This window comes from Arvicola amphibius, chromosome 10, assembly GCF_903992535.2.
Source record: "Arvicola amphibius chromosome 10, mArvAmp1.2, whole genome shotgun sequence".
In the NCBI taxonomy this organism is placed as follows: domain Eukaryota; kingdom Metazoa; phylum Chordata; class Mammalia; order Rodentia; family Cricetidae; genus Arvicola; species Arvicola amphibius.
The window spans coordinates 66,163,115-66,190,197 of record NC_052056.1 but is presented as its reverse complement, the minus strand read 5'-3'; the positions used below and the strand labels follow the sequence as shown (position 1 = coordinate 66,190,197).

The 27,083-nt window shown below is 36.6% G+C and overlaps 1 pseudogene; it reads left to right on the top strand.

Moving 5' to 3' along the window:
- Nucleotides 1-12,728: 12,728 nt before the first annotated feature.
- Nucleotides 12,729-13,099, top strand: LOC119824486 (annotated as a pseudogene).
- Nucleotides 13,100-27,083: the final 13,984 nt, after the last annotated feature.

Genomic DNA, 27,083 nt, shown 5'->3' with positions numbered 1-27,083 from the left:
AAGTCTTATAAGGGGAAAGATGGTGCAGGGCCCATGCCAGTTGCAGTTCATTATCATTGTCTATTAGGCCTGGTTTACCTGTTCTTTCTGGGTTTCCTCGTAGATCATACCTACATCTCTAATTTTCTATCACAAGTGTCTTTCTTCGAAACATCTGCAGCAGGGCAATGATTTTATTCAGCATGGAGGGTAAATTTAGTGAGAATCCAGTGCAGCACTCATTTTGCTACGATTCACTGGTGCTCTGACTTTTTCCTCACACTGACTGTCTGCCCTAGGTCCTCTACATATATGTTGTAGTTGTTTAGCTTGGCTTTGGTTTTGTTGTGGCACTCCTAATAGTGGGAGTGGAGGTGTCTCTGACTCTGTCTGTACTAAAGAACCATTTTTCCTACTGGGTTGACTCATTCAGCTTTGACAAGAGGGTTTGTGCCTAGCTTTATTATGTCTTCCTATGCCATGTTTGGTTGATATCCCTGGGAAGTCTGCTCTTTTCTAAGAGACATGGAGGAGCAGTGGATCTGGGATCGAGGGGAGGGGAGACTGCAATCGATGTACTGTATGAGAAAAGAATGAATAAAGAGGAAAAAAAAAAAACCTATGCTGTTTTCTGCCACCCTGTAGGTTTTTAGGCATCAGTGAGCCATCTGTGATGTCACTATTAAAAGTCCTATTATGTGGTAGACAGTGCAAGTTTAAATCACCTACTGAATTTGGCCACACAATTAAAACAATTTTGAGTACTACTGGGATGATACAAATAAAACATAATTAATATGAATCGTAAGCCAAAGGACATTCTTTGAGTGATAATTGCCATTATATTAACATGATTTCATCATCAATACTATTGTTTAGATACTGACTATTTCAGAAGTAAGTTATGCAGTGCATAAGCAGAATGACACAAAAATTCATTCAAACCACAAATGTGCTCCAAGGCTTCAAAGAGGATACAAATAAACATGTGGATAAATTTAAAGAATGGGATCTGAATATTTGTCTGAATGCTCAGAAGCACAAACAGACGAATGAAACAAGGAAGTCAATTCAGGATATAAAAATACGATCCAACAAAGAGATAGAAACAGCGAAGAAAAACAAAGCTGAAACAATACAGGACATGTCAAACGAAAACCTCAGGGGCAAGCATTAAGCCATAGACTGACCTTGACACAGTAATAGCAGGTGATTACAATAGTCTGCTCTTATCAACTGTCAAGTCATCTAAGCCAAAAATGTACAGAGAAAACAAATGATGTTATGTCATATGAACTCAACAGACATTTACAGAATGTTCAGCCCAAACATTACAGAATATACATTCTTCTTGGCAATCTACAAGACACATTCTACAACTTATCACATATTATGAAACAAAGCTAGTTTTAGCAAATAAAGGAAAATTAAAAGAAATCAGTATATTGTATTTGACCACAGTAGTATAAATCAGGAGAAACCACAGAAAATAAACACACTCGTAGACACTAAAACAAAACACTATTAAACATGACTATGTGACTATAGGAATCAAACAAATTTAAAACTTTCTATTAATGAATGAAATTCAAACACAGCACAAAATATCAAACTTATGGAAGATAAGGAAGGCAGTCCTGAGTGGGAATTTTATAGCTCTTGGTGCTCAGATCTCAAATAAATTATGTTGCACCTCAACATTATTAGCTATCAGAGAAATAAGAAGTAAAATTATTTTGAGATTCTGTCTTACTTCATCAGAATTGTTAATATCAAAATGGTAAAGGACAAACAGTGCTGGCAAGGTTGTGAAAGAGAGGAATGCTTATTATGGACTGATCAGGATAAATCTGATTTAGCTACTATTGAAACCACTGTAGGAGTTTCTATAAAATTTAGAATAGAACTATCATATGACCCAGATACAGCATTCATTGGCATATACCCAAAGACCTCTATATCCTATAGATATAATAATATTCATTTATGGCTCCTTGCTGCTCTATTTACAAGAGCCTGAAAATGAAAACAGTTTAGATGTTTCTTCATTGATTGAATGAAAAAGTGGATGCGTAGTTACATATACGCAATGGAATTATAGTCAGTTGTAAAGAAGGATGACATTACAAAGTTTCAGGTTACTAGGCTAGTTAATCCAGTTAATGTGTTTCAGGAAAACTTTCTGGAACCAATATAATCAGAAAAATCATACAGAGGGATGTGATCCAACCCAGGACAAATATCTTGTGTTTTAAAATATGTGTAGCCTAGCTTTGTCTCTTAAGATTTGAGTGTTTGATCTAGAGTACTGTAGAAGGCAGGAAAAATATAAGAGTCACTTGGAAGTGGAAATAGTGTTTTAAGGGACAGGGATAGTAGGCCCTAGGTGATATGAGAGCGGAGAGGTGGGTGGAGTTGTATAAACAGAAATGTGGGGAGATTGGAGACACAATGACAAAAAGTCATTGCGCAAAAATATAAGATACAATTTGTAAGCTAAGTTAAAATTCTATATTTACCATTAAAGAATTTAATCTCTGGGTAAGTTGGTGGTCCAGAAGCTTCACTACTGAAAGTAGGTGAGAGAAAATGGTGACGATAATACACAGTAAGCTCTTACACTGAAGGAGACAAAGTCTGTATACTTAATTATTAATTCAGGGGAAATCTCTGCAGGGAAGCAGGCTTGAAGGCTCAGAATCATGGCCCAGCTGGAAGCCTTCTTCACTATGCAATCTGACTTATCTGCTACATAAAGCACCCCAGGAAAGATCAGGGGGACTATCGGGGAGGTGTTGCTCTTCATGGATGCCAAGCCTGAAGCACCAGAGGAGTGACAGGGGCCAGAAGAATTATAGGAAAGGACTCAGAATCTTCTCTCCCTTACATTCCAGACCCCAAGGTCACTGAGTCTGCAGTGGTTAAAGTTGCATTCCCCACCCATAGGACTACGTGGCTCAGTAGTCACACATTTTTCTAGCCCATTTTTATTATGGAACGTTTTCGCTATCCTTCAGTTATGGCTTGTGTAATACTTTGGGTTGGCAATGCCTTTTAGGACGTGTAGTCTATCTGTCCAGGCACTCCTGGATTTTCACTTTTTAACAGCACAGTTGGCTGTTACTCTGATGAGATTGCTTTTGTATGTGTATGGTGTTTCTCTCTTACTGCTTTCAACACATTTTTGTTTTGCACATTAGTGTTTTGATTATATCATGAGGGCAAGTGCTTTTCTGACATTATTTGTTTGATGTCTTTAATGCCTACTGTCTCGGTTACTTGTATTTCTGTGAAAAGACACATTAACCAAGGGAATTCTTATAAAAGAATCAGGGGCTTATTTAAATTTTCAGAAGGTTAGTTCATTATCACCATGGAAGGGAGCATGGAATCATATCGGCAGGCACTGTGCTGGAGATGTAGCTGAGAGTTACATTATGATCAACAGGCAGCAAGCAGGGTGGGGGCAAGATTTAAAACCTCAAATCCTCCCCAGCCCCCAGTGATACACTTCCCCCAGCAAGGCTACAGAAATTCCAATAAGGCCATACCTGCTAATCCTTTACAGTTTTTCATTTGGTGACTCAGCATGCAAATATGTGAGCCTATGAGAAACATATATTCTCATACAAATAATCACACATACTATATCTGGATTGGTATCTCTTACTAACTTGGGAATTTTTTGTATAATGATTCTTCCAGTAACCTATTGAAGGAATATAGTGTTCACATGAAGCAACCTATGCTTTTGAACTTAGGAACTATTTTCCTACCACATTCAATCCTCATATAAATCCTAAAACTATTTCAACCAGAAGAATAGCTGAGAATAAATGAACCAGTTAATGGCATAACAACAGATGTGTATATTCCAATTTACTAGTATCAGATACATGAAAAATTAAGACAACATAACTCCTCCAGAAATTAGTAACCCTACAGAAATTCCATATAGCAGGAGTATATGAGATGGAATTATAGACAGAGAACTCAAAAGAATGAGTATGTTTGAAGAAATCTAAGAAAAAATTAGGTCATGATTGAAACATACAAACTGAAATAAAAAGTTAGTGTGAGTTATGAAAGAGAGCTTCAACAAACAGAAAGAAATATTGAAGAAAAATCTATCTCAAACTCAAAACAATAAGTCAAATAAAAAGATCCATAGAAAGTCTTACCAATAAAAACATCAATGAGACGACGGAATATCTTAGCTGGAAGACAATGTGGGAGAAATTAACAATCAAACAAGGACAGAAATAAAATATGATGGTACCAGAGGCAAGTCAAAGATATATGTGACACCCAGGAAAATAGAAATTTATGGATAATAGACTGGCTAACATTAATTATGTGCAAATGTGCTATGTAGACTGCTGAGGAGGAGGCTGCTTGTTTGTACTGGCCTCCCTGGACCAAAATAATCACACAGAAACCATATTAATTAAATCACTGCTTGGCCCACTAGCTCTATCTTCTTATTGGATAGCTCTTACATATTAACTTAATCCATTTATATCAATCTGTGTATTGCCACGTGGCTGTGGCTTACCAGCTAAAGTTCTGTCTGGCTCAGGCAGGGCTACCTGTCTTCTCTCTGACTCTGCCTCTTTTCTCTAAGCATCCAGCTTAGTTTTCCCTACCTAGTTCTGCTCCCCTATATATCTGGTATAGACTCAAAGCAGTTCCTTTATTTATCAATGGTAATCACATCATACAGAGGGAAATCCCAGATTGCCTCCCCTTTTCTGTTTAAATATAAAGGATAGTTTTAACTTTAACATAGTAAAATTTCATATAACAAAACAAGTATCAAGCAAGAATTATAGTTACAATATTTATATGTATTTTATCTTTTATCATAACTAAGGAAAACTATAACTATAAATTCTTCATTCCATCAAAGTCTGCAGAAGGATATAATATTACCTAAGTAAACAGGAAGTGCATTATAAGAAACTTCCAAATCTCTAGAAATGATAGAGGCATCTCATTGGCTGGACAGTCACCCAAAGTTCTTCAGTATCATTGGGCATCCATATTTAGCCTACAGACCAATAGTATCCAGCAAACTTTTCAACAAAACAGGAAATTTCAAAAACAGTTCCACCTATAATGGCAGTTTGTCAGTCGCTTTTTTCTGTGTCCTGCAGAATGTTTGGCAGACACTTTCATGATGAAGGAACCCCGAAGGATTGTCTCACCTTTAGCCAAGTTTAACAGTCATTTTTGTGCAGCTCCTGCATGTCCAGTACATCAAGCAGTCCAGGCAAGAGCAGTTTCTTGCCCAAATGGCTAACCAACTCCATAAAGAGCCTCTTCGATGCCCTTGTTCCTCTTGAAGTAATTGGTGCTACCAGGAACAGATATGTCTCATTGTCATGAAAAGTCCTAAGTTCTTAAACATTTTAAATGCCATATTCTGAAGGTCTCTGAAAAATTTGAAGAATAGCTATCTAACTGAATATATCTCTATATATCTGGAAAACCTACCTAACATGACTACAAGCTTGACTATTATAGATGATTATCTATTTACCTAAATTTCTTAATTACACATTACATTTTTAAATGAGGTATACAGCCATAATACCTTAATCAAGAGCAGAAGCATACATACAGTATAACAAAATTGATCTTAAATTTGTAACAATAAATCAAGATTCATACCCATGCAAATCTCTATAACATATTTCCTTTTAAGTGTAAACAAACATTTATAAACAAAATTTGGGTATAGTTCTCTAGATGACTTCCTGCTGATTGGGGGCATTGTTAATCAGGTCTTTCATAGTATATCCTGTGTGCTAGATTCATGTCAGTCAGCAGTTAGACAAGTAATTTTTGGGGAGAGTTCAAAGTGACCTTTTAGGAGGTCATGGTCCATCAAACCATATTAGTCTAGAATGAACCCACAGATTCTCATCCTCTGTGGAAACAAAAGAAGAATATCTTTTCCAAAGCAACATATCCTTAGACCCATATCTTGAATTCAAGAAACCTTTAAGTATGTATGTTGGTTATTTAGCTCATCTGCAGTCAAAAAATTCAAAGAAAACACAATAATATATAATCCAGACTCTGTGTATTCTTCATCTTTATGTGGCTTTTCTTACTCTATTACTTCTTTTTACAAATTTAATATTTATTTTATTTTCTTTACTCCTTTAATCTATGACTTCTGCACTCTATCTCTTTAAAGACTTTGTTTCATTTTTTTAAAATACCATTTACTTCTTTTTATAACTGTCTATATTCTTTTTACTCTCTCTCCCAAGCCTACTTACATTTATCCAACACTGTGACCCATTTAGAGGTCTTTAATCTGAATTTGTAATTGTATTTGTATTGTAATAAATACAATAAATGTCTTTATAATCATTTTCTGACCAGGACTGATTTTTAAAATGCTAAGCCCTCCTTATAAACTTAAGTGACACTATTGCTATATGTGTGCGCGGTATTTCCTGCTTGCCCTGCCAAGTCCAGCATGGTGGAGCTGCTTGCCACTTCCAAGAGCCATGGACAATGCCCCATCTCTGGGCACACAGCTTCTCCAGGTTGCCACCAAGCAAGTCATAGCATGTTGCGAACAAACCCCATTCAAATGCTTGGTCTCCTGAAAGAGCCAGAGGTTGGGCTGGCAGCACGGCCTAAAAGCCAACATTTCAAACTGGTCTTGGCTATTTTCCTGCTACTTCTGAATCAGGAAAACCTCTCTTAAAAGAACCACAAGCTTAAATCCCTGCTTAACTCTGTTTTTGTTTGTTTGTTTGTTTGTTGTTTTCCCTAGAATTCCTTCCCAAACTCTCTCAGGTTTTAAGTGGATTTTAGTAGCCAGGTTGGCAACAATTTGTTAGAGGAGGCTGCTTGTTTGTCCCAGCTGCCCAGAACAGAAAAAATCACACAGAAACTGTAGTAAGTAAATCATTGCTTAGCCCATTAACTCAAGCTCAACCTGACAGGCAACACAGGATGCTAGAGCAGTAGTGGAAAGAATGTTCTGAGGCTAATCAATCACCATCAGCCTGGCTTTGAGGCCTGCTTTACGAGAGATAATACACACTTGATACTGTAACCTAGTTAAACCCTGTAAATGGAGAGGTCATAGGCCCTATGAGATCATTTACTTCTGTTTAGATACATTGCAACAGCACAAATATGGATTGTAACTCCTTATATTTATGCCCATAGACAAATGCTATAGTTTTTCTTAATCAGAGAAGCTCATCTTTGCAGTACTGGCACAGAATGACGCGACCGTGGCTGCTCACGGTTCTTGGAAAAAGTGATAGCTGAATATTAAACTCTAAAGAGGACCTTTCTGTTATACCTTCTAAGGCACAGGGAATAATGATAAGAAGCAGAAGGAGTGTACAAAATGGAAGATAGGGAGAAGGGTTAAAAATGTTTCCTGTGGTGTATACACAGCAATTTTCAAACATGATCTCACAGCAACTGTGGTTCCTGCCCTGGGTATACCTAAGACTGTGTCTGTCCACAGTCCATCAAGAACCCAGTTGGAAACTACTGAGGCTCTATCCCTCTCTACTGAAATATTGGCCACAGATATATTTGGCAGGAGGCAATCATTGTTTTCATTCATGTACCCAATAGTAATCTCACCAGGCTCAAATGAATAGTTCCAAACCTATGGTCACACAGATGGTCCTGGTTAAAAATCTCTTTGTTACAAACAAAATATGAATGTGGGTAAATGGACCTGTAGGGAGAAGGGCAGGACAACTGGAGTTGGAGAAGATATAAGACCATGGAGAGTGATAGCAAACAGAATGCATTCTATAAAATACCGGATTATCAGGGAAAACATTTTAATTAATAGAAAAGTGAAAAAATGAAAAATGGTCATAGACTAAGATTAATTTTTGAAAAAATATGCAGCATCATTAAATGAGAACATTATGTAGGTGCTTTAAGATGAATAGTGTTCAGATTTATAGAGAAAGAACGTAAGATTAAGGAAAAATTGCTTGTTTATTAACTTTATGAGACTGTAACTTATAAGAATCAATATCATATATTTTATTTAACACATGCATACCACATTTTATGTTTATTACCAAATTTATACACACACACAACACACACACACACACACCACACAATATATATATATATATATAATTTCTGAAATTTTAGGAAACCAATTATTTTACATATAAACATAACATTCTTTCTAGACAATCCATTTATTTCTCTCTTAGTGTCCTCTTTGTTATCTATGTTCCTGAGATTGTGGACTGTAGGCTGTTTTTTCTTTGTTTATATCTAAAAACCATTTAGATATAATACATATTATATTTGTCTGGGTTACTCACTCAGGATGGTTTTTCTAGTTCTGTCCATTTGCCTGTAAATTTCAAGATGTCATTAATTTTTACCACTGAGTAGTACTCCATTATGTAATACACCGCATTTCCCTTATCCATTCTTCAATTGAGGGCCTCTAGGTTGTTTCCAGGTTCTGGCTATTACAATAATGCTCCTGTGAACATAGTTGAGCACATGTCCTTGTGGGAGCATCCTTTGGGTCTATGCCCAAGAGTGAAGAAAAGACAAGATCTTCTGAGTAAATTGGGAGTGGGGGGGGCAGGAAGGAGGGTGAAAGGGGAGAAGGGAGGCAGGAAGGGGAGTGGAGGAAAATGTTTAGCTTAATTAAAAACAATAAATTATAAAAACACCCATAAAATCAAATGTGATGAAATAAACAAACAACCACAAAATCCCCAATACTATGTATACATCCAGAAAAGAATGCAGGGACAAAGGCCACAGGGGAACTGAAACAAAGGGGAACTAATAAATGAAACTGGAAGACAAACAATATGGGAAACAGGAAAACCATGAAAGCAGAATATCCTGGTACCACCTGTGTGCTGTAAAGAGGAAGAGAGTTCAAACCAAAAACAGGTGCTATGTGTTAGGGTGTTTTCCAGTTTAACAAAGCTGTAGCCTTTCACAAACAGGACTACTTCAGTCTCAAGATGACTGAATCCTACCTTCCCAAGATCTTGTGCTTAGTCCTTCTGTAGTGTATATACCCAAACCTTTGGCCTTCCTCAGAGTTGCTTCATAAATTCTTATACAGCTTTAGATATTTTTTCTGGAGTGAAGGACCTCAATGAATAGATTAACAAGAGGCCATTTGTGAAGGTCAAACTATCCAGTGCATGCTAATGAGCTATAGCATGTTAATCATAGGGGTGACTCTTGTTAGAGCTTAGATTCCCATGCTTTGGTGGTCTTCTCCTGAACAACATAGCAGAAAATGCAAGCTGTATATATAATTCCAGTCAGAGGGACATTTCACCAGATTGAAGACCAGGTTCCCTTTGAAAGCACTGGTCATATTTACTATTAAATAGATCAGTTATGTGTTAAATTTGGAGAGAAAATCCCAAACCCAAGCATCACACAAGTCTGGAAACCCAACCACATTTCTGCTTTTAATGATCAGATTTTGTATAACTCATATATAAGTAAAATCTCTACAAAAGAGCATAGTAATTTAGTGAGCTTACAAAGTGTTCAGACTTTTCATAAGAAGTCACTTGAGTGAACCATTCATGATTTGATATAGCCATTAAGTGCCTATTATTTTATGGAAAAATAGCTTTATTGATACCTGTGAAAAGTTTATTAGATGTAGACGTTCTAATCTTTAATTATATTTTAAATATCCCAATTAATTACCTTTGATCATTACAATATTTGTATTAAACTCTATATTTAGATTTTTTTCTCCAATTTGTGTGTGAAGTGCATATAAGTACAGGTGCTGACATGTGTAGTATGTGTGTGCGTGCCCATGTATGTGCATGTACAAATACATATGCATGTGTATGTGTTCAGGTCCCAGCATGATTTGGGAAAATTCTCTCAAGGGCTGCTTCTCTCAATCAAGATATTGTTCACCAGTCATTTTACCCTAGGGATTCCTAGCCTCAACTATCCAAAGTTAGGATTAAAGGCAAACTACCACGCCCACCCAGTTCTGATATGGGTTCTCGGGATCCAAATGGTAGCTCTCCTGGTTGCCTGGCAAGTGTATGAACTGCAGAGACATCTCCTTAGTCTGTGAATTTATATTTTAGGTAGAATGCAAGGTAATAGTTTTCCTTAAAGCAATTTAGACATAGACAATGAATATGAATGTCGAAGCATAAGATTCATGGCATTCATTTTCTTTTACAGCAATATATTTTACTTTATCTTATGTAGTAGTCTTTCTTGGACAGCCAGCCTCCAAATCAAGACATGGAGACTTATTACTAATTATAAATGCTTGGCTTTAGCTAGGTTCGTTTCTAGCTAGACTTTTGTTTTAAAACTTAAATTAACCCATGTCTATTAATCTATGTGCTGCCCCACGTTTGTTACCTCATCTGTGTACTGCCCATCTTGTTTCCTGCTTCCTCCATGTCTGGCTGGCTGTGATTGGCTGGCCCCTGCCTGGCTGGCTGGCTCCCTCTTTCTCTCTGTCCTCCAGCCACACCTATCACTCCTCTGCCTAGCTATTGGCCATTTAGCTTTTTATTAAACCAGTCAGGTAACTTAGGCAGGCAAAGTGAAAGAGCAACACACTTTATATAGTTAAACAAATGTAGCATAAACCAATGCAACGTATCTTTATATAGTTAAGTGACTATTCTATTCCATAACAATTTTATAGATTGCATATAAGAATTTAATCATCTCCTATCTAACTATTATTAAATCTTTAAATTGGTCCCTACATCTCCAGAATATTTTTTCTTTTTTCTAATAAAGCACTCTCCTATAAGACATTTCAAAATATACCCAATGAAAATAGAAAAATAATCTATGTGTCTTCAGGCCCCTGAAATCATTTTTTTCTGAGAATTTGCAAATAGGTCTCCCTTTGCTTAATTTACCACATACTTTGTCTTGTAAACTATTGAAAATTTTAGAATAAGGTTTTTTGTTTGGTTTGTTTTTACTTTCATCAGTTGGTCTTTTATCTTTTGTAGTGTAAGAGGTACAGATGTCAAATGACTGAAGTATTATGTTTAAAGGTAAATGGATCCAAACAGAAAACTGATCAAGTCTAGGAAAATGAATTCAGGACTACATGATAGAAGACAAATTAAAGAAGATAAAATTCTTCAAGATGATATGTCCCCAGGAGCTATGGGTTCTATTGATGGACACCTGTCAGTTCTTTTAAGAAAGGTGGATTAAAAGGTAAGTTTCTTTAAAATACACTTCAGACACAGGGATCATTGTCACTATCTCACGGGTACATTTCTTTATTTGGAAAATTCTGACTATGAAGTTATGTGCCCAAAGTTTGTTTGTTGGTATAAGGGTGAACTTAATGGTGGGAAGCAACCAACAGTCCTACTTATCTGTGATGCCATGAACCACATCAATGACCAGCATGACACAGTAACCCTAAGGTATAGCCATGTCATAAATACATTGTCAATAACCAACATTTCTCTACTTGGACTTGAGACTTGCTCAACAAAAGGACAACCATACCAGATACTGGAAGCCTAGATAACTACCCAGTACTAGTAAAGCCATGGTCATTGGGAAAGACTTTGCAACCACTAACTTACTAAAACATCATTATCCCTAACATTCTGTAAATATTTCTCCTTATACTTACAGATAAGTATATTTTTCATCCCTCATCAAGGAGACTTCCCTTTGCAACAGAAAACCACAACCAATAAAACTGCATAGTTGTGGCATCCACACATAGTTTTGTGTCATAGTCTTTGGTGATATTATTAGCTTACTTGGAATAGACTCACTTCAGGTGTGAATTAGTCTGATTCCTTCCTTTGTTTATTCGGTCAGCTTTGTTGCCATATGAGCCAGCCACTCTTTTCTAGATTCTCTGTTGATCTAGACAACAGTTTCTTCAGATTTGTTAGGGCTACTCCATACCTAACAGAAATAATTCAGCTCTGGTAGATTTGGATAAAGTAAAATTTATTGTATATATGTGAAAATTAATGAAATAAAACCTAAGTAAAATAATAAGAATAAACACATATCAATAAGCTGTAAGAACCTATTGATCTATTGACCATGGTAGCATACACAGAGTGTATCTGGGAATTCAAAGCACAGTAAGAGAGATTCACATGTACATACCTGAGCCTACGTACTAAACGCATATTCTAAAAATTGCAGTTTTTAGCCTAGGAATAAAGAAAATGAAATAAACAAGTTTCCTGCTCACCATATGTTATTATTAGCCAGGATTTTAAATTTTTTTAGTTTCCATTTTATAAGAAAACATGTTTCTGACTAGGTTGTAGGTGGGGTACTGAAACATCTACAAACACAGCAGCTTTTGTACTATTTTTAAAAAAGCCATCATAGCCCGCCTTCCTCTAAAAGCCTTTTGGCTGCACCTGTTTTTACACTCTACTGTATTTTCATTTGTCTTCCTTTAACCTAGTTTGATCAAAATAAATAAATAATAATGAAACACAGTTCACTTTATTCGCTTCTTAAAAATTGAAGCAGCCCCGAGGGTAAAATAACCAGTTGTCCAGTAGTCTGTGTAATAACCTTGCACTACGTGTCCATCTGGCCCTTCATTTCCTTCCCTGTTCCAGTTCTCACCACTTCATACCCCCTCTTTTCTTCCTAAATGAACTCCATACTGTTTGTTTCTCTCAAAAATAATTTCTTCAAAATTGTGTGTCCTTGTGGGGGGAGGGGGTCGGGGCAGGAGATTCACCATGGTGGCACGAGTGTGGTCACTGATGAGCTTCCTCATCAAAGGAAGAGTGGCTAGGGGGTGGGAGTGGGAGCAGTGCACCTTGTTTATGATCAGGAGGTGCTGGGGTTCAGTGACAAGAATGGTGCTTCCCTAAGGAAGGCCGAGGAGGTGGTGCTAACAGCAATGTACCAGTTCAGTCAGTATGTGTGCCAGCAGACGGGTCTGGAGATGCCACAGCTCCCAGCCCCTGCAAAGATTAACTTTCCGAACTTCCGTGACCCCTGAAACTCAGACATCATTTTCATCATGGCAACTTTATCCATGGTTCCCACCAAGGCCCCAGAATATTCTAAGGAGGGTTGGGAATACGTGAAAAAACACAGTAAGTAACACATGCTAACTGACCCAGTTATGGGGCAGGGGGAGGGGGAGAGCAAGACCAGGATGCCACAGACACGACCACAGTGGGGGCAGCTTCCAACCTTGCTGGTCCAATAAAGGACTTGGGAATAATAATAATAATAATAATAATAATAATAATAATAATAATAATAATAGCTTGAAAATAGATTTTTGGGTGGATGAACTGCAAGTCCCTAAATTGTTAGGAGATTCTAGGATTGTCAAGCCATTTTACCTTTCTACCTTACCTTTCTTTGAGATTTTATTTCCCCAACTCCATAATCTTGTTCTCAGATCTCTCAACAAGATTAAACAAAATTATGCATGCCACATTTTTAGACTAAGTCTTTACTTTAAGCAAATACCATGAACTGCTGTTTACTGCCCTTCCCCTAAGTAAAGCCATCAAGACCTTCCTAACAAAGATGGATTCTGAATGTCTCATGGTGTTTGGATGTTACTGCAGACCGTAGCTAACATGTTCATCAGTGTAGGTGTCTTCATGGATCCTGTGTTAGGAGGTGGGTGAGATTCCTGAAATGACTTGCTTTCTTGCACGTGTTGGTCATTTCTGTGGACTTTCTTCTATTTCCAGTGCCTTTCTCTAGCCTTCATACTGATTAGAATGTAGGTCATTTATCTTTCCAGAACCTTTTCCAGAAACCTTTTCTTGCAAGGAAGTGAGATACGTTCTTGACCATATAGTGCAATTACATGTCTCGGTTACTTTTCCCTTGCAAAACATGCACACCCTAATAGAAAGTAATAAGAGTATTGCTACTCACCGCTTGCTGAGTTGATAAAGATAGAAATTAGGGTGCATGAGTCGTCATGTTTATGTGTGTCGGGATGAGTGCTCTGTGTCCACACTGTGTTTTCATGCTTGGGATAGAAAGATGATATTGTAGGAGGAAGCTGGGAAAGAATTATTTAAAAAATAGCCTTTATCAACGGCTATGAGCTTGAACTCTACAGCATGGATGGGCTCACTGTGAGCCTTGTCAGATTGGTTGCTCACCTTCCTGGACTTAGGGGGAGTTGGGAGTTGGGAGGAGTTGTGTTAAGTTGGACTTAACACAGTGAAGGGAACCCTGATGGCTCTTTGGCTTGGAGAGGGAGGGAGTGGGGGTATGGGTGGAAGGGAGGGGAGGGAAGGGGGAGGAGGAGGGGAGGAGATGGAAATTTTTAATAAAAAAAAATGAGAAAAAAATGATCTTTATGAGCTTCTGTGAAACCCCTTCTAGCTGTTAATTGAACACTTAATGACTGGTCCTCAACTCATACCACTCACAGTTATGAGGTAGCAAGGGTGTAGCCGTAAGACAACAGCGCTGGAATCAGCTATATATTAAAAAGAGTGTTGGAATCTAACAGGGAAACATATACATGAAAGAAGTGTGTTGTGGTTAATGTTGTAACATATGTGTATTGGGAAAAAAGGATGAAAAAAACGTAAGGATTGCAGTGTTGAACAGGTGGTGGTCAGGAAAATCCCACTGGTGAGGTGATATGTGGGTATTGAACAAGGTAAGAATCCTGTGGGTATCCACAAAGAGCCAAGAATAGACACATAGATCTATGGAGCTGGGTTACAGGCATTTGTAGCGTGCTCACTGGACTTGGGTGCTGGGGATGGAAACCTCTATCCAGGGACAAGCACAATACTACCGAGTCATCCTCTCCTCGCAGCCTCGGATATTTATTTTTAACTATCAAATACTGGTATTCTTAAGATGTAGCAGACCCTGTTGTTATTAGCTGTATTACTCATTTTCATAGTCTTTCTTCCTTTCTGTTGTTGATTGTGTGAGTCTTTGGCCATCCGGCATTTCTGTTTCTGGTAAGTGCTTGAATTTTCAGACAAAGATGATGTTCTCGAAATATGAGTCATTCAGTTTGTGCTGAAAGATCGGGTTATTTGACACTCTTGCCTAACTCTAGCAAAATCTAATAAAAAATTCTTCTGGGAACATTAAGAGGTACGACATAGTGGACTCGGACATTTTGTTTTATATTAAACCATGGCATTGGAATCCATAGGCCGGGCGTGTTACCACCTGTGTTTTTGGAGGCTGAGAAGTGATTTAGGCAATTATTCAAGGCAGAACAACTGGGTTGTCTGGAGAAAATGTGTGGATGAAAGCTTGGCTCTGTGAAATGGTGTCCCAGCTGGGCTGTTGCTCATGGAACAGACTGATCTGGAAATCTGGTCCAGAAATCAACTTAACAGCAGGAATTTCACACATGCAGGCAAAAATAAGCATTTGTGCAATCGCCATGAAATAGCTGCTAATATTGTATAAACTAGCTTTCAGCTTTGCAGCCAGTTTTTCAGATAAAATGTCAAATCAACTCTATAATTACAGAAATACAGAGCCAATGTCCAGTGGTAGGATTGGGGGAAAATGTTTATTTTTATATAAATTTTACCGGCTTCATAGACTCACTGAAACATTGTTTGCTCAGATTCTGACATATTCAAGTGAAAACTTAAACAAAATAGCCTAATTCCTTCCCTCCCTTCTACTGATTATATGCCAAGACTTATGCAGGTTGCTTTGTAATAAAAAATAGTTAACATACAGCTTCTTAAATAGCAAACTAGTAGCCACACAGGAAAGATAGGTATACAAATGCCAACTATAAAGTACTGTACAGCTGCTTTGATAGTCAACAATACATTCCTTTTTAAATGGTGGAAAGCAGAGAAAAGATGCATTTGCGTACCTACATTGGGAAGATGACAGAGAGATCCAGTGAGTCACCACAAGTTCACCTTTGTGTTTTTTCACGAAGTTAGGTTTAAGTAGAGGGTTGTCTTCCTGACCCAGGTGTAGTCCCTCCGGTGAGATAATCAAACAGGTTCTCAGTCCTATGTGACAATACTGAGACAAGTTTTTTCTCTGGCATCTACTAAGCCTCATCCTTCTTCCAGTATGAAACTCTAGGGGAAATCCTATTTCTTTCGGACCTGTTATATGTTTGTGAAACCACACGATTTCCAAGTACCTAGACAACCTGCCCTCTCTGTCGTAGCCACTGCTTTTAACTCCATCAATGCAATGGCTTTTTGAACAGGTGTTTTAAGAACAGCAAGACGTTCTTTGTTGAGTATTGTGGGAAGGAAGAATGGAAAATAAAATTTTACCAAAAATATCCTATGTTAATGGGGAAATAAAGTCATCTCCTATTACTTTGTAGCATGCAAAGGGAGAGGAAAAGAGAAAGAGGGTAGACCTCTGAGGCTTTCTATGATGGCCTGCACCTGATCAGTACCAGCAGGGTATAAAGGTAAAAAGGTTCTGAGAGATGACTCAGGAAAGATACACAAATGGCCAGTAAACACCTGCAAAGATTCCGAGTGTCATTAATCACCATGAAAAGTAATTAAAATAAAAAGGAATGGGCCTCCACATTTTTAGAATGACTGTGATTAAAGAAGGAATGAAAATACCCAAAGTCTTGGTGAGCATGGAAATTCACTGGGTTTAATTTTTTTTAATGAAAATGCTGCTTTCTGAAGGTAGCAGCTCCACATTTTTATGTGGAAATTTTAGAGGGCTAGTAGTTTGCATTCCTATATACTTGTGAGTCCTTTAGTGTAGTCTCCATATGCACATTGTGAATATTATCATCCAGGCTATGGACTATTTCCAATGAGAGAATACGGTGAGTTTTGATGACGCTCAGTTTACGGAGTTTTTAACAACAACTAATATTTCTCTGCTTTCTAAGTACATATTTTCTAAGTATGTTTAATTCCTTGAAATTTTATTTATTTATTTTTTGGGGTTAGCATTTAGTTCTCTGATCATTTATATCATTTTTCATGATATAATAATCTTTTATCTTGTACAGTAATATTTTGGACATTTAATTATTTTATAAATATTTGTTGACAGCATCTTCTTAGGCCACGCAGTGGTGGTGCACACCTTTAATATCAGCACTCAGGAGGCAGAGGCTGGGGGATCTCTGTGAGTTTGAGGTCAGCCTGGTCTACAATGAGAGTTCCAGGACAGGCTCAAAAGCTACACAGGAAAAAATCTATCTCAAAGAAGCCAACCAAACAATGAAACAAACACCAACAAAAAAGCAAAACAACAATAAAAATAAACAAAGAAAAAGAAAAGCATCTCCTTTATGTATTCAATTGCTTTTTCATTTCTGTAAAAAAAATATCAATTAACGAAATATGTATTGCTCTTTTATTTGATCTGGTTCCATTTTTCTGTATATTTAAACTAAACTGTATAAACTTTTTTAAAGTCATGAAATCAAAGTATAGTATTTATTCTAGGTGATATTCCTTTTAGTGGGGAACCCTGATGGCTCCTTGGCCTTGAAAGGGAGGGAGGGGAGGTATGGGTGGAGGGAAGGGGAGGGAAAGGGGAGAAGGAGGGGAGGGAAGGGGGAGGAGGAGCGGAGGGAGGGGGGAGGAGGAGGGAAGGAGATGGAAATTTTTAAATATAAAAAAAAATAAACCATGAGAAAAAAAAACTCAAAAAAAAAACCAAATTCTATAGAAGTTAATTATAATTTCTTACATTTCTTTAACATTTTTTATGAAAGATTGACAAGTTAGTTTATGTGCTCCTAATTACGACTGCATTAATTTGCATTTCTCTTATGGCTAAGGATATTGAACATTTCTTTACATGATCCTTACCATTTGAGTTTTCTGTTTTGAGAGTTCTCTGTTGAGATCTGTACCCCCATTTTTAAATTAGGTTATTTGCATTTCTTGATGTCTAATTTTATAAAGTTCTTTATATATTTTATATATCAATCTACTATTGGTTGTGAGTTGGCAAAATTTTTCTCCATTCTGTAGGCTGCCACTTTTTCCAAATGATGGTGTCCTTTTTCATGTAGAAGCTTCTTAGTTTCAAGAGTTTTCATTTATTAATATTTTGTCTTACTGCTTGTGCAAATAATGTTTTGTTTAGGAAGTCATTTCCTGTGCCAATGAGTTCATGGTTATTTCCCCTTTCTCTTCTATCAGGTTCAGTGTATTTGGTTTTATGTTGAGGTCTTTGATCCAATTGGACTTGAATTTTGTGAAGGGTGATATATATGGTTCTATTTGCACTCTTCTACACACTGACATCCAGTCAGATTACACCATTTGTTGAAGATGCTTTCTTTTTCCCATTGTGTCTTTCTGAATTATTTATTTAAAAAAGTCAGGTGTCCATAGGTGTGGGATTATGTCTGAATATTCCATTGTATTGCATTGATCCACATATCTGTTTAGTGTTAATGTCATGCTGTTTTTATTAATATAGCTTTACCCTTGAAATCGAAGATAATGATAGGTCCAGCAGTTCTTTTATTATTCAGGATATTTTTAAATCTATCTTGTGTGTGTGTGCATGTGTGTGTGTGTGTGGCATTTCCATATGAAGCTGTTTGCTGTCCTTTAAACATGTGTGAAGAATTGTGTTGGAATTTTTATGGGAATTTCAATAACTCTGTAGAATGCTTTGGGTAGGATGGCCGTTTTTTAAAATTGTTTTTAATTGAGCTATATATCTTCCCCCTCCCCTCTCTTCCTCCCCCTCACTTTTTACTCAGGAGATTTCCATGCTCCCAATTTATTCAGGAGATCTCAATTTTTTCTACTTCCTATATAGATTAAATCCATATATGTCCCCCTTGAGTCTTCTTTGTTGACTAACTTATCTGGAATTGTGAATTGTAGGCTGGCTTTTCTTTGCTTTATGTCTAAAAGCCACTTATGAGTGAGTATATATTATATATGTCTTTTTGGGTCTGGGTTACCTCACTCAATATGATGTTTTTCTACACAATTTTTTTTTTTTTTTGGTTTTTTTGGGACAGGGTTTCTCTGCAGCTTTAGAGCCTGTCCCGGAGCTAGCTCTTGTAGACCAGGTTGGTCTTGAACTCACAGAGATCCGCCTGCCTCTGCCTCCCGAGTGCTGGGATTAAAGGCGTGCACCACCACCACCCGGCAATATGATGTTTTCCAATCCTACTGATCCACACACATGGGAGATCTTACCATCTTCTGATATCTTCTTCAATTCCTTTTTTTCAAAGACTTGAAATTTCTATCGTACAAGTCTTTCACTTGCTTGATTAGAGTAACCCCAAAATATTCTATTTTATTTGAGACTATTGTGAAAGGTGTTGCCTCCCTGATTTATTTTTAGTCTGCCATTTGTATACAGAATTTTTACTGACTTTTTTTGTGTTAGTATTGTATCCAGGTACTTTGTTGAAAGTTTATATCAGCTGTAGGAGTTCCCTGGTGGAATTTTTAGGGTCACTTATGTATACCATCATATCATCTGCAAATACGGATACTTTCATTTCTTTCTTTCTAATTTGTATCCCCTTGATATGTTTCTGTTGTCTTTCTTATTGCTCCAGCTAAAACTTCAAGTGCTATATTGAATAAGTATGGAGAGAGTAGGTATATTGTCTTGTTCTTGATTATGATGGAATTTCTTTGAGTTCTCATCAAAGGTTCACTAAGGGTTTGCTATAAACTACCTTTATTATATACCTAATCTCTTCAGGACTTTTTATCATGGAGGAGCATTGAATTTTGTCAAAGGCATTTCTTGCATCTAATGAGAATATTATGTAGATTTTGTCTTTCAGTTTGTTTATATGGTAGATTGCATTTATTGATTTTTGTATACTGAACCATTCCTTTTGATGTGTTTGGATGACCTTTTTGATGTGTTCTTGGATTCAGTTTGCAAATATTTTTATCAAGTCTTTTCCATCTCTGTTCAAGAGGGATTTTTTTTCTGTATTATTTTTTCTTTGTGGGATCTTGTTATAGTTTGCATATCAGGGTAGCTGTGGACTCATAACATGAATTGCATAATGTTCCATCTGCTTCTGTTTTGTGAAATAATTTGAGAAGTATTTGTGTTAAATCTTCTTTGAAAGTCTAGTAGAATTTTATACTAAAACCATCTGTCCCTGAGCTGTTTTTGTTGTGTTGAGAGACTTTAATGGCTGCCTCTATTTTACTATGGGTTATAAGTTTATTTATATTGCTTATCTGATTTTGATTTAACTTTGGTAAGTGGTACCCATTAAAATAATTATTTATTTAGATTTTTCAATTTGATGGATTATAAGTTTTTAAAGTATGTCCTTATGATTCTCTGGATTTTCTCAGTGTTTGTTGTTATGTCCCCCTTTTTGTATCTGATTTTGTTTATTTGGATAATTTCTCTCTTTTAGTTAGTTTGGATAAGACTTTGTCTATCTTACTGAGTTTTTCAAAGAGATCAATAAAACAAGTTACAACTCATGCTTGGAAGGATGCGGAATAAAGCTAACATTCATTGATGGTAGGAGTGCAGATTTGTATAGCCACTAATGAAACCAATTTGATTGTTCCTCAGAAAGTTGGGAATTGGTCTATCTCAAAATTTATCTATACCACTGTTGGGCTTATACTTAAGGGGAGCCCCATACTACCACAAGAACACTTGCTCAACCATGCTCATAGTGGCTTTATTCATAAGAGCCAGAAACTGGAAACAACTTAGATTTCCATCAACAACTATTATAAACAAAGACATCATTAAATTTACAAGCAAATGGATGAAATTAGAATAAAAAGCATCCTGGGTGAGGTAAAGTAGACCCAGGAAGATTAATATGGTACATATACACTAATATGTGGACATTAACTATTAAATAAATGATAAAAACCTAGACTTCATAGACACAGAGTGGTTAGGTATAATGAAAGGGACTAGGGGAAGAAATATGGATCTCTCTGGGAAAGGGAAATATAATAGATTTTATTGGTGGGCTGGGGGGTGGGTTTGTGAAGTGAATGGGGAGACCAGGTGTGGAGCAAGAGAGGTGATAGGACTGAAGGAAGGAAAGAGATGAGAGACAGCTAAATTGGAGAGACATCTGAGGGGTAATAGGGAAACCTAATGGAATGGAAACTCCCTAAAATATATGAAAGTGATCCTCATGAGGTCTAATAATGTGTGACAGAGTCACAACTGGCCATTTCTTGTCACCAAATGAGACTTCAAGTACTGGTACTGGGTTCCTTTTAATTGAGTTCTTGCCCTAGGGAGTCCCATGGAAATGACCCAAACAATTCAGGCTGTGGTAAAGACAGTGGGTTGCTCTCAGCAAACTGACTGCCGGGCCCTATTGCTGAGGCTAACACCCACAGGACTCATTGAACCTGTAGAAGTTGATTTGGAGCCTACATGGAGTCTTCACCTGTATATTCTAGTGTCCCTTAGTGTGAAAAGGTACTCTGTAGGCCATCAAAAGAAAAATGTAAGTAACCCAGCCATAAAACATTTGGCATATAATCTGTCCTGCCTGCAAGATATGCTAGGGCAACGGTGGCACAGAACTTGTGGGAGTAGGCAACCAATGTCTGTCTTAAGGCCTACTCAATGAGACAGAACCCATACTCAACACTGTTTGGGTGCTCAACCCCAGAGACTAGGAAGCCCAGAGACCTAAAATACCACTGGTCAAAAAATATATAAAAAATAAATGACTTCTATTGATATTCGACTATACTCATAGATTAGTGCCTTATTCAGCCACCATCAGAGAAGATTCCTCCTGCCAAAGATGGCAACAAATACAGAGACCCACAGCTAGACATTACACATAGAGAGAGACCCAGAAACAGAGCTCTAAATGGAATGTCTCTGTCAAATCCCTCCCTTCAAAGCTCAGGAAATACCTACAGAAGAGGAGGCCAAAAAAGTATAAGAACCAGAGGATATGGATGACAGGCCTACTGAACCAGCTGAGCAAGGATCTTATGAACTCAGAAAGACTGAAGCAGCAAGAGCAGAGACTACATGGGCCTATAGCTTTGAGCTTAGTATTTTTAGGGAACTCCTGAGTGTAGGAATGAGTGGTCTCTGATTCTTGTGCTTGCTCTTGAGCCATATTACCTATGTTGAGCTACCTTGTCCAGTCTCAGTGTGATTTTTTTCTTTTATTATACTCTATTTTGTTATGTTTGGTAGTTATCACCTAGAAGCCTGTTCTTTTCTAATTAGAGACAGAAAAAGTAGATTTGAAAGAGAGGGGAGGTAAATGGAGTGGAAGGAGTAGAGGAAGGGGAAACTGTAATCAAGATATGTGGTATGAGAAAAGAATCTGTTTACAATAAACAAACCCAAAACAAGTAAAGAATGTGTGGTGACCATTGGTTTCCTGGTAGAATGCTTGTGAGTCCCTGCTATGTGTAGCCACTAGAGGTCCAAGGTAGAATGTGTTTCTAAGTTTTGGGAGCTGGCACAAAAAATTGCCTATTTATTTATAAATCTTTTTTATAAGTCAATTAATAGTATTTGAAAGTTACTTTTAAATAGAAATGGAGAATATGGGCTTGCTTACATCATTCCGCATTTTCATTAGAATGAGACCACTTTTCTACGATTAAGAATAACAAGAGGCCGGGCGATGGTGGCGCACGCCTTTAATCCCAGCACTCGGGAGGCAGAGGCAGGCGGATCTCTGTGAGTTCGAGACCAGCCTGGTCTACAAGAGCTAGTTCCAGGACAGGCTCCAAAGCCACAGAGAAACCCTGTCTCGAAAAACCAAAAAGAAAAAAAAAAAAAGAATAACAAGAGTCTGCTTTGGACTCAACAAAGAACCACAGGCAACTGAGGAGTATTGAAAGTAGGGGAAACAGTCTTCCTCAGAGAAGAGCACACCAACTGGTTCTCCAGTACCAAATAATCAGCTCTGAAAATATCCATGCAAGTAATATTATATAGACTAAGAAAGTTAAGAAAGTTATATTTAGCAATTTATATGTATGTACCTATACAAACATTATATTATAACAGTTATCAAAAAAGAAACCATTAATTGAAAGACTGAAAGAAGGGATGTGTAGGGCTGTTTATAGGGAAGAAAGACAAAGGAGAAATTTACTTATATTTTAATCTCAAAAAATAAATGATGCTAGTAACATCGTTGTTAATGCTATTACCAGTGTAAAGTATTATCACCAATACTTATTGAATTGCAGCATATAAATGTATTTAAATTTATATATTTTTCTGTATGGTTAATCTGGCAAATAAATCACATTAAATGATTTTATTGTTAAACCAAATTTGCACTTATGGTATGAAATTTAATTGTTCACATCACATTATAATTTAGATGACATTAGGTTTACATTTTAATAAATTATCAAAAATTTTTATGTTGATATTATGTCATTTTACATCATAATTATATGTTTTTGGTGTCTTTGTTAAGCTTAATGCAAATATTCTAATAACTTCACAAAATTATTAAGGAAATACCATCTTCTATTATTTATAATACACTTACAACATTTCTTCTTTACTTTTTCTTTCCAAACCCTTCTATATGTCTTTCTCTACTCTTTTAAAAGTTCATTGTCTGTTTTATTGCTAATTGTTATTGCATGCACATATGCATATGTGAATATTGATATTTATTTGTGAATTTGTGAGAATTTATTGTTTATTTATTTTTTGATAGAATGATTTGAGGTGAGTTTTGTCCTTGTGTTTTTCAAAATCCTATTCTAGCTCATCTACATTGTCAAAATTGGTGACATAACTGTGTTCATATTATACACTTATCCTCTACTTAATAGCTATAGAATGTATAGTAAGAATTCCTCCCTCCCTTATGAGACTAATAAGCTTCCTTCTTTTTCTTCTACAATTCCTTCATTCAGATTTTATTTTGCATAGTCTTCTGCAAAGTGGCATTGTACTAATGTCTTATTCATCTCTATTACTAAATTTCTAATAAATGATAAGTACAAATTATAAATAAAATAATAATAAATATTTAATACATACATTCTATTCATCCACCATGTTTTTATATCTATACTATTTAGGATGTCTTTGGAGTTTATTTATTGGCAGTATTTGCATCTATTTAAAATCATACTTCTTATTTCACTGTTTTTCTTTGTTTTTTTTTTTTTTTTTTTTTTTTGTTTTTTGAGACAGGGTTTCCCTGTAGTTTCTAGAGCCTGTCCTGGAACTAGCTCTTGTAGACCAGGCTGGCCTCGAACTCAGAGATCCGCCTGCCTCTGCCTCCCGAGTGATGGGATTAAAGGCGTATGCCACCACCGCCCGGCCTTCACTGTTTTTCTAAGTATATAACATAGAATGTTGAGTTACTGATTTTAGCCTTTTCTCCCATTTGTGAGTGCAAATCTCTCTTTTTCTACCCCCTCTCTTTCTTTGTGTGTGTGTGTGTGTGTGTGTGTGTGTGTGTATGTGTGTGTGTATGTACACATGCATGTAGATACTTGTGGATGCCAGAAGAGGGTGATGGATCCCCTGCAGTGGTAGTTACAAGAAACCTTATGGTTTCTGGGATTTAAGCTTTGGTCCTATGAAAGGGCGCAAGAACTCTAATTGCTGAACTATCTCTTCATCCCACTTTCTGCCTCTATAAGATAAATGTTCACATTTTTATCTATACCTCATTTACTATTATTATTGTTATTGTTATTATTTTGTAAATGTAATGTTTTTGCATATAAGTGCTAATCATATTCTTTTTAAAGAAATAATAGAAAGAAAATCCATATGCCATTTGCTCAGCATTTCCCAATGGAAACACTATAGACTGATAGAAGTGGATCCATTCCATCTTGACCTAAAGGTCAGAGAGTTCAGACCTAGTTAGCTTCTTCAAGGTTATGCAACAGAATATTTTGACCTAAGGTGTGGCTACTGGATGTCTTGTCTAGACAACAAGATGACTGACCAATAGTGTTGACTATGAGATGCCTTATTTTCAAAGGCCAGTCAAACAGAATGTTGGGTTTAGGGTGTGGTTACTTGGCTTTTAAGGAGGGTAATTATGTTTGTTTGTTCTTTGTTTCTTGGCAAGGAAATCTTTTGCCTTTCCTTCTTGACTGGGTCATGTAAGAACTTTGAGTAATAAAACTTGAGGCTGATCACAGTATTCCACTGGATGCCCTCCCAAATTATCTTTTGTTTCTTGTCTACTTCTTTTTCTTTTTTTATTATTTCTATTGAGCTCTACACTTTCTTTTTCAATCCACACTCTTCTTCTCAGGAACGTATGGACCCATCACACTATTGGGTCAGTCATAGAGTAGGCAGAGTCAGAGAGATGCCATGTAACTGCCAAAGGAAAAGGACATGCCAGAACCTTAGGAACCTTACCAGTAGGGCACAGCCTCGTGACAATACTCAGATTGATAGAAATGGGTAAATTTAAGAAGTAAGAGCTAGCTAGGAATACAATAGAGTCATTGGCCAAACAACCTTGTAATTAATATAGTTTCTGTATGATTATTCAGGTCTGGGCAGCCAGGAAACGAATGAGCAGCTTCTACTTTCAGTGGGGTTAATGAGATAAGAGAAAATTGCATAGTTATTAAATAGAAAATTAAAAATCCTATTGCATCTCTCTGACTCTGCCTACTCTCTCTCTCTTTCTCTGTTCAGATTTCCCACCTAGCTTATTCTGCTAAGCCCTTGGCCAAAATAGCTTTATTCATAAGCCAATAAAAGAAAATCATATACAGAAAGACATCCCACACCATCATCCCCTTTTCTGTCTAATTATAAAGGAAAGGTTTAAGTTTAACATAGTAAATTATATATAAAAATAGGTATCAAACAAGAATTACAGTTATAATATCTTTTGTTGGTAATTATAACTAAGGAAAATATAACTATAGCTATCTGTCTTCAATTCTTCAAAGACATCAGAAAGATATAATATTATCTAAGTAAACAGGAAGTGCCTTGGAAGCAACTTCCAAAATCTCAAGAACTGACAGACATCTTGCTGTCTGGAAAGTCACCCTTCTGTAAAATTGAGACTCCATCTTCAGCCTACAGACCCATAGTATCTGGCAGACTTTTCCATGAAGCAGTAAATTTGGAAATACTGGTCAGCCACTTTCTTCTGTGTTCTGCAGAATATCTGGCAGTTTCTTCTATGAAGCAGGAAGCCTAGAGTGCCATCCCATCTTTCTGAATGTTCAGTGGTCACTTTTCTGTGGGTCCTGCATGTCATACAGCATACCAACAAGCAGTCTAGTCAAGAGCAGTTTCTTGTCCAAATGGCTAGCAAACTCGATAAGAAGCCTCTTCAGTGCCCATCATCTGTTTGAAGTAATTGGTGTTGCCAGAAGCAGACATTTTAAATGCCTTGTTCCATAGGTCTTTGAAGTGTTGAAGAGTATCTAACTGAAATATATCTCTGTTTATCTAGAAAACCTAACTAATATGATTACAATTTGACTATTATAGATGACTATCTATTATTTTGTATTTCTTAATTACACATTATATTTTAAATAAGCTACACAAACATAATACTTTAAACAAGAGCATAAATACATATACTCAGTATAACAAAATCTACATTAAATAAGTATCAATTGATCAAGATTCATATCAATGCAGAGTATTCATCTTTATATCTTATCTTCCTCCTTTTTTCTTTTTTACAAACAATCATTTTGGAATTTGGGCATAGTTTTCTCCAAACTGCTTCCTGTTGTTTGTTGAGTGAAGTATTTTTAGGGGTTCATGGTGACCTTTCAGGGGGTCTTGTTCCATTAAATCACATTAGCCTGGAAAGAATCCACAGCTTCCAATCCTCTGTAGAAACAAAAGCAGAACCTTTTTTTTCCAAAGCAACATATCCTTAGACTCAAATTTTGAAGTCAAGATACCTTTAAAATACACATGTCCATTTAGTAGCAGCCTGTACAATGAAATGTCTCTCTGTAGTTAGCTCATTCATAGTCAAACAACTCAAAGAACATACCATAACATACATAATCCAGACTCTGTATATTTTCCATCTTTATGTGGCTTATTTTTCTTTACTCCTTAATATATGACTGTCTATATTCTTTTATATTACTTTTACTGCCTCTTTAATGACTTTACTTCTTTTTATAACTGTCTATACTTTTTTGACTCTCTCC